We start from the raw sequence: 9,408 nt of genomic DNA, 5'->3' as shown, positions 1-9,408 counted from the left end.
TTAAAAAAAATCCAGGTCTCTGATTGGTCCTCTGGTCAGGTGTTTGGTTCCCCCTTTGTTCACCCTTTGCAGGTAAAAGAAAATTAACCCTTACCTATCTACTTATGACAGGAAGGTCCCACCCTCAAAATACTGCCCCCTACAGAGGCAGCGGAAGGTCCAGCCACCGCGGTCACTGCCTCCCAAATGTTAGTGCAGTCGCCTAATGGGTTGCGCTGACCCAGTCCACAGCAGTAACCCCTCTGCTGGGTTCCACTGCTCTGCTATTCTAAACAGCATGCAAAGCCGTGCTCCAATTGTCACAAGATTAGTAACTCTCAAAGTGGATACAGGGTGGAGTTGTGTTCCCATTTAACGTGGAAGATCAGCAGAGAAAATATGTATGTGTGGCGATGGAGAAATACATGCTGGCATACAGATGGACTATGGTGCGGATATTTCTATTGTTTCTGCATCTGATTGCAGACAAGCCTTTTACAGACCTTCATCAGAAGAGTGAACAGCTAGTTCAACTAATAATGCCTTCCACTACTTACGAGAAGACTGATTTTCTAGAACAGCAGTGGGTTCCAAACCTTGCTGCTCTATTGAGTGCTGCAGCTATACCCTCAATCTCCATCCACAATGATCAAGTTACTAATAGCTAGAGCACTGAAAAAGATATTACATTGCCAGCTAAACCAATTAATATTGTGTGTTTGCTAGTTTCAAGAGGAGGGAAAACCCAAACCAACAAAAAAATGCATCATTTGACAGTGGTGGTTCACCAAATTCACTTAAAACAAAAATCAGACAGACAATTAAAAAAAAAAAACACACATGGCGGCTTTGTATTTGTCTTGCTACTTGTACTCTATACAGCTTGCATAGTCTTTTGCCTGCATCTACAAAGCTGCCAAATTCAGATCCAGAATGTAACATCTCAGGATTAGGGGAAGTTAATATCTGAGGTTTCTGCTTTGACCAATCTCTAATGTAATAATTTGAAAATTAAAAAAAAAAAAAAAAAGCACTGTAGCACGCTCCCATAGCCTATTGCTCATTGTCCTTTTTCCAGTATAGATATTTAAAATCAGGTACTTCTTGAATCCTAAGAAGTTCATTTCAATTCTTCTGTTTAGCATTTTAACTAGTCTGACAATATCCTTTTACTCTTTTGTACAGAAGTGATGATGCCCCCCACGTGATGAGACAAACTGAACACTGGTATACATGGCAACAATGCCAGCTGAATTCGTTGCTGCTGGGTTGTCAGAGTCTAGATAAATCAGGCCACATTTTTGCGTTTAAACGTGGCTTAGGCATCCAAATTTAGACCCTGACATTTGACGAGGCAACAGTGAGTCAGTAGCAAAGCCAAGACCAAATTTCAGGTCATCCCATAATTTCAAACAATTAGAACACCACTTCCTCTCCAGCATGATGGTTGGCTTGTGAGAGCAGTAAAGGAAAGGGGGAAGAAACCACACATACATGAACTTGAGGGACTTGAAAAAAATGAGGGGGAAAGTTAGTTAATACTAGAGAGATAAACAAGTAGTGGCGGGAAAGCTAGAAACAAAAACAATGGGAGGACAGTGAAGGAGGAAAAAAAGATCAAAGGGCCAAATTATCTACCTCTTGGGATGGAAAGACATAATTTAGAGGACAAAGATTTGGAGGAAATTGCTGTCTAGAGCATCATTCTTTTCCTTCAATCCCACAGCAGAACTTCTGTGGAGTTCAGGACCAGGAAGCCGCAAAATTTCTTTTCCCCAGCACTCCATAGGGAATCCATACAGAAGTTCATAGTGAATTGAATAGAGCTGGTTGGAAATTTTCCTATGCCACAAAGTTTTGTCAGAAAAAGCCAATTCATAGAATCTGAAATGTTTTTGACAATAGCGACTCTTATTTGCTACCTGCAGCTATAGGTGTTTAGGGAGTAAGAACATGGAAACAGTTAGGTGGACGGCTTTAAAAGGGGCAGATAATAGTTGTCCCTTGTATTCCTCCTAATGAAGTTGCCTATCTATTGGTTAATACCACAAAGAAATGAGGTGGCAGCCTACTCCTAATTCCACTCTGTTTGTAACTAATGTTTGGTGAAAAAACACAGGAGTGAGGAGATGCAATACATATTTGAGAAAGCCAGGGAATTTAAGGTGGGAAAGGACAAAAAAAATTGGCCTGGAATACATGTTGATAATCTGCTTGAATGAAGAAATGAGTTAACTCTCCTAATTGCCTGCCTACTTCATTCAGAATGCCACATACACATTAGGTGGTTCCATCCTAGAACACAGAACCAAGTTGCCATATATCATTGTGGAGAGGCGAGGAGCAGCATAGGTATCCAAAGTCCAGATTTAGTCATAGGAGGGCAGTTTCTCTGGAATTTCTGAAAATTAATCTGCCAAACAAAAACCATACAACTGAGCATAAAAATGGTTCAAAGTCACCCCAGATGAATCAGAAGTGATTTACAGATTTTAAAAGCTTGTTTTATTTATGATATTTTAAGAAATACATATGTTCTTTCTTCCTCGCCAGCTCCTTTCTTAGGGTTATAAGTAAGAATACATCACATCACAGAGTAGACTCCATGTTGCAGTAATGGTCATTCGAGGCAGGCTGACAGTTGATAGATTTGCTTGGTTTCCCTGACCAAGTTGCCCTACTACACCGTGCCAGACATTTGGGTCACATCACCTGCAATGTGAAGGTTTGATGGACCTGTGAGGAGCTGACTGAATAACCTTTATAAAACATAGCATGTATTTTATTTTTGGCTAGCATCCTGCATGCATAAATCTCACAAAAACCTTCATAACTGCTGACAGTCTATGCATGCTGATATAGAAATGATAGGACAAATTTTCCTGTTTGAGTTCTTCCTAAAATGCAGTTACAAAATGTATTCATTTATCTAAAGTGTTTAAACCTCATCTTTATTCACATCGACCTGGAAACTGCTTATGGGCAGCTAGATGTGCAGTCACCCAACTTGCACGTGCAAATGGTCTAATAACTATGGGCCAGTTTCATTAGAGAATCCAGGTAAGGAAAGGAGATACTCTATTTCTATGGTACAATCATGTCCTCTTTGCTTCCCATCCACAACCAAGAAATCTCTAAATTTTATTTGAAGCTATTTCTCCTTGTCTCTGCTGCTTGCCATTTTCCTTGTTTCCTCCTGCAGCAGCGTATACCTGAATGGCAGATCAAAGACCTGAAAATTATTGATTCTCCATTCATGCTTTTTAAAATTCATTTTTGTGTTTTTCATATTGATAATCCTTTCAAAAATGCCCTTTGTTGATACCAACATGATTCAGGCACCAAATGCCTGCTATAAACATGTTGACTCATTAGCTGATCAAATACAGACTGCCCCCCTTTCCCAAAAAATCACCAAGAAGAAGAAAAGAAAGAGAAGAGTGGGACTGATTCAAACCAAACATTCATTTAGCTTAAAACCATGTGCTATCCCTGACATTTTAGTGCATGGTCTAAGAAGGGTTCTATGCTCCTCTCCGTGCCCACTCACAGACAGAAGCCTGCATGAGAAAGTGTGGTGGGTATGCAGGGGGAAAGGGGATTTCCACAAAGGCAGCATACTTCCTCCTTCATCCTGTCCCAATGGAAGGTCCTACTGCAGAGAAGACAGGCCAGAGTTGAGGGGAGTTACGCAAGCTCCACCAGGTTCTCCCACCTCAGATCATCAGTGGAAGCTGGTGCAAAACACAACAGCTCAATGCCGTACTAAACTGTCCTACTTCCATTTCTATGCTCTGGAATTACCCCCACTTCATGTATGCAGAAATTATACTCTCTGGGGTTCTCAGGGGCCAGGAGGCAGAATGGAAGCAAAGCATGGCCTTGCCCCTGTGATCCCTGGGGGGGAAAAAAAAAATCAGGTTCTGAGAGCAAAATGTCTGACTTCTTCCATGCATGGTCAGCAAGCAGATAGATCCGTCTACTCTGGTTCATTGAAAACTCCATGAATCTCAGCTCCCACAGTTTGTTCTCTCTACACAAGTTATTCCCACAGTGCAGAATGTGGCCCACAGTATGGTAGTTACAAATTATGAAATCCATTCCTTTTTAGGGCAAGCGAATCTTCAGCTGGTGTAAATTGGCGTAGCTCCAGTGACTTCAAGACTCCTGATAAAAGACATCTGCTATTGAATTATTGATTATTTCATTGGATTTTTTTTTTTAAGTAAAAGAAGGTAATCAATTAAACACGTAAGAGGTTTCTCTGAGAATTAGCAAATATTCTTAAAGGATTGAAGTTAATCCACTTGAGGTAAACGATACTTAACTCTTGTAGAGCATTTTCCCTCCACAGATGTCCAAGCACTCTGTGAACGAGTATCAGGTAGCCATGTTAGTCTGGATCTGTAAAAAAGCAACAGAGTCCTATGGCACCTTACAGACTAACAGATGTATTGGATCATGAGCTTTTGTGGGTCTGACGAACTGGGTATTCACCCACGAAAGCTCATGATCCAATACTTCTGTTAGTCTATAAGGTGCCACACGATTCCTTGTCACTTTTTATAAACTAGATAAGTCTCATCTCCATTTTACAGAGTGGTCAAATTAATTGCCCAAAGTCATCCAGCTGACCAGTGACAGAGCTGGGAAGAGAATGCAGATCTCAAGTCTCAGGTTAGTATCCATTTGGAACTATTGCCTCCTTGTTTCTTATATTAATATAACGTAGGAATGGTATTCAGAGAATGGAATCGGATGATTAACAACGTGCCATTTATTTCATTGTTTCCAATCTGCTTTAAAAAAAACAAACATCAGTAGCAGTAATCCTCTGCCCTCAGCCCTACAAACAGATACACTCCAACTGAGTGATTGCTGTGTACTTTTCATAGCACAACCAAATGCTAAAACAACATATTATCATTTGCAAAGTTGGAAGCACTAGTATATTCATCCCCCCACCCTCTCCCCTTAACATTAAAGGGCCAGCATAGATAACAGGTGACCTCATACGAAAATGAGTCACAAACGAGAAGCAAAGGAAGATTTTGTTCAACATTTCCCTTTGGGTTTCTCTCATATATATGTCATCTTGTGTTAGAATAGCAACTTCCTTCTGCAGTTTTATGCTACCGGAGTGCCCTCTGTCTTTTAATATTGCTATATGCGCCTAATTAGTCCCCTGGGATGTATAACTTTTGTTCTTTGCTATTGGAAGAACAGATTCTGGTTTGTTTTAGTATTGTTTTAAGTGCACACTTTTCCAAAACCTATTCTGTTAGGAGCTTTTCATTTCAAATAAGATTTAATATTTTAAGTTCTTGTTTCTCAATTTGTAGGGAATGCATTTGTTAGTAATTTTTGCAGCATTAGTTTAAATTATCCATCTTTAACATCTACATTAATATACATTTGCTGGGAAATAGAATTCCTGGCATATTTTGAGCAAAAAATATAAAGGATAGTTTATTAATATATTAAAAGAATCAATTCAGTTGAAAGCCACTATAATTTTCAAAAAGGTGTTATTACATTAATTAACACTCAATTATTATTACCTTGTACCAGTCAGTCCATTGGGCTTTGAGTTGCTCAACATAATTGAGGGGAAAAAAATCTGTCTTGTAGACCAACAGTACATTAAACATATTAAGGAATGCTGGTCTCGTAGACATCCTGCATGTAAGAGTGGTGCTGTGTAATTGTTTAAGATTTAGAACAACTAGTCAAATACTTTAGCAGCACTGCTGAACCCATTTCCAGGGGATGGGGGAGATGCAGTGAGAGAAAGCCTCCCAAACACATAGAAAGGAAAGGCTTAGAGAAAGAAGTCTGAAAATAGCCTTGAAGTGACAACATTTTAGAATGCTGACACACATCTTTTCCATTAAAAAAAGAGGTTGGTCTTTTCTTTGAACAAACATATGGCCCACTTTTGGTAAAAAGATTTGGTATTGTGTCAAGATGCTGTATTTTGCTTTTGAATAAGCTTCACACTATGTGTTCATCATAGAAAAGTATGATGAACACAAACACCACTTACTATGCCACTCTTCTATGGAAATTAATTGTATCTCCCCCCCTCTTCCCCCACACACAACTCCCCTTCAGAATCACAGAATCACCCATGAGAGCTCTGAAAGATGCATGGCTAGAACAAAGACAAGGGAATCTAGGGCACTGCCACAAGACTACACAGGCTTGGTTTCTGCTATGGTATGTAACAATGCAAAGCATTAAACATTTACACATCTACTTGTTATCAAAATTGCTTATCTTGTACTTTTTTAGTAATAACTCCTTTGATTTTACTGTAGCATGCAATCTCCTCTTAGCAGGAAAGAAAGATTCCCAGCCTTAGCTAATCTTTTCTCACAGAGAAGTCTTTTATATAAATATCAGTCCAGAACAAAGATGCAAAGCAATTTCAGGAGGGAGCGAATGTTTCTTTCTTGCTTTCACCTATTTGAATATATGGTTTGGTTTGTAGAATTAATCAAATATATGTTTTGTGTAGGAAGGCTCAGTTGGTATGGTTGGCAAATTTAAAATGAGCACTTGATAAAGTCATCTTTCTTTCCTGATATTTCTATTTTTAGCATCTCTAAACAATCTTCATTGTACAAGGTCTCAGACAATAGGAAACCAGTTCTGTAGTCTCGTCGCTCATTAGCTGTTCGCATGAAACCATTAAAAACCGTGGAAATAAAAGCTTGACGCAGCAAGGGCCTGAAGCCATACTGTTTTGCAATGTTAGCCCATCAAAATTCACAAGCTGAACAGAGTCATGTTGGGTCAGTTACTTGGATAGCCGATCTCCAAGAAAGAGCTAGGATGATGCAGGAAGTGGCACTGCTGATTTAATAGCTGGCACTTATCCTTCTGTATTAATAATATAATAAAGCACTGCCCTATGAAGTTGCTGGAATGCACTGTGCTGATAGAAATGATATCTTTTGGGTGACAAATTTCAGCTACCAGGTACTTAATGATCCCTGGTACTTCTCAATCAAAGTAAGGTTATTATTCAAGGTGGCATTTAGCTAGGGTATTAGGGTTGATTACATTCTGCCTGTCTAGACTGTCTCTGTAGTTTTGGTTGGATATGGTTTGCTTCATGTTTTGTCTTAAATCGCTGTATTGCATCATTGTAAGTCATCAAGAGCATCATTCCGGAGGCAGCTATATTTCACTTTGTGGATTAAGAGATTTTTTTATTTTTTATATTTATATATAAAATCTGCATGAGCTTGTAAAGTGTTCCAGAGTTCTTTGGGGAAAACAAGGGGCATGCAGGGAAAGCATTAGGGATTGGGCCTGGCTGCTAGGATTTATGCTTACTGCATTCTCCTAGCTATTCCCCCACAAGGTAGGGAAGGAACAGTTCATAAAGAAGAGAGATTTCAGCACCATATCAGGAGGACTGCAATAGTGGCCACAAATGGTTCCACTCAGCTACCCTAGTCTGGGCAGGAGAATTCCTTCCTTCCCAATGCCCCATAGAATTCACTAGTACATAGACTATATTTTGGTTGTCCCATGAGAGCCGGATTTCAGCCATAGCAAAGTACATTGAAAACCTCTGTTTCAGTGAATTCCCCCCATCCCAGTTGAAATCCCTTCTACAGTTAAATTATATAAACGAAAAATTGCTCCTCTGTAGGCCTGTTCCAAAGACTTCCATTGACTTCAATGAGCTTTGGGCCAATTCCTAAAAAAGGATTCAACTGCATACAGCAAGTGAGATGTGCACAACAAAAGTGTGGAAAAATACGGGGAGATCACAAGTGATGAATAGACTCATTCCAGTCTATTCGACTCCAACTATTAGTATAATGGCCAAGAATCATTTCAGTCCTTTGAGTCCCTTTGATCTCTGCTCCAGAATTCAGGAACTTTGCTCATTAGTCTGAATATAGCACTATGCCTGTTGAATTGTTAGTACAATGGCAGCTATGATGTATTTTCCCTTTATAGATTTTAAACCACATTTTAAAGAAATCTATGAATGTTATCTCACAACCATATTTCAGTTAGTTTTCTTTAAAAGCATCAAAAATAATCATTTAGCTATTTTGAATGGTCAGTTAATTTCTTCCCCAACTTCCCCCCAGATTTGTTGCTAGGAAATTGAATAAAGGTGGCATGAGCCAAATAATAGTGTTGTGCAGCTTATATGTTTTCTTGTATTTAGCTAGAGATCATTCTTGGGGTTCAAAATTATAAATGGGAGAAAAAGTTAGACCTAATGCCTTAGCAATTACTTTTGTTTTAAAATAAAAAACATAAAAATAAAAATATTCAGTTTGAAAAGCAGTTATAATTTGCACATAAACCACTGAATTTCAGAGAAAAAATAGGAACACTAAAGCCCAGTATCACAAGGTGGTTGGCCCTAATAAATGAAGCAGGTCCAGCCCTGTGCCAATGCAGATGCTCCCATTTGACCAATTAAGAGTGTGGGGCAGCACCTGGGGGGCTATAAAGGATCAAGGGAGAGAGCCACCGAGTGGGAGTCCCAGCCAGTCAGAACAGCCAATTCAGTTAGGAAGGGTAGGTGAAAGCTGCCAGAGATCAGGGAAGGAGTCCCAGAAGGTGTGTCCTGAGAAAAGGCTGAAAACAAGGAAAGCAGCAAGAGGGATTTGTTGGCTGACTTCTACAAGCCAGGCCTGATGGCAGATGGACCAGAAAGAGAGTTACCTGCTGGTGCTAAGCTGGAGAGACCTGAAGACTGAAAGCAGTAAAGGGAGATACCTAATGGATTTTGGAGCCAAAGAGCTGAAGCCAGAGGGTTGTCCTGGTACAAGGATAACAGAAAGCTGCTCTGGAGAAGCTAGGTGTAGGGAGGTATGCTGGGGCTGTGTGTTCTGCTTGGACTTTACCGGAGGAATTCTGCACTATAGTTGTGAGATTTTTGTTTTGATTTATGTGCACAGGACTTTGGTAATAGATGAACTCCACAAGGGTGCTTTGGGCTATTTCTAGGGAGTCTAAAGGAAGAAAACTGAGGTAGATGTGCCTGTCATGTTGCAGCCTGTTGGTAGAGGTGGGGCTGCTTTTCTTACAACCATGTAAAAGGGGATTGAAACTTCTAAGTAAAGAATATAAATTCACAGTTGCATCAAATTAAAAATACCTCCAAGATTAAAACAAAGTTGGTAATAGTTATAATTTTCATTGGAATAAATTTAAAAAAAACAACCTATACATTTAGGCCTTGGCTACACTTGCAAGTCGCAGCGCTGGTGAGGGGGTTACAGCGCTGCAACTTACACGGTGTCCACACTTACAAAGCTCAGCCAGCGCTGCAACTCCCTGTCTGCAGCGTTGGCTGTACACCTGGTCTGCTACAGGTGTAGCGAATCCAGCACTGGTGATGCAGCGCTGGTCATCAGGTGTGGACACTCACCAGTGCTGTAATTGGCC

This window comes from Chelonoidis abingdonii, chromosome 6, assembly GCF_003597395.2.
Source record: "Chelonoidis abingdonii isolate Lonesome George chromosome 6, CheloAbing_2.0, whole genome shotgun sequence".
Lineage (NCBI taxonomy): Eukaryota > Metazoa > Chordata > Testudines > Testudinidae > Chelonoidis > Chelonoidis abingdonii.
Note: the sequence above shows the minus strand (reverse complement) of the source record.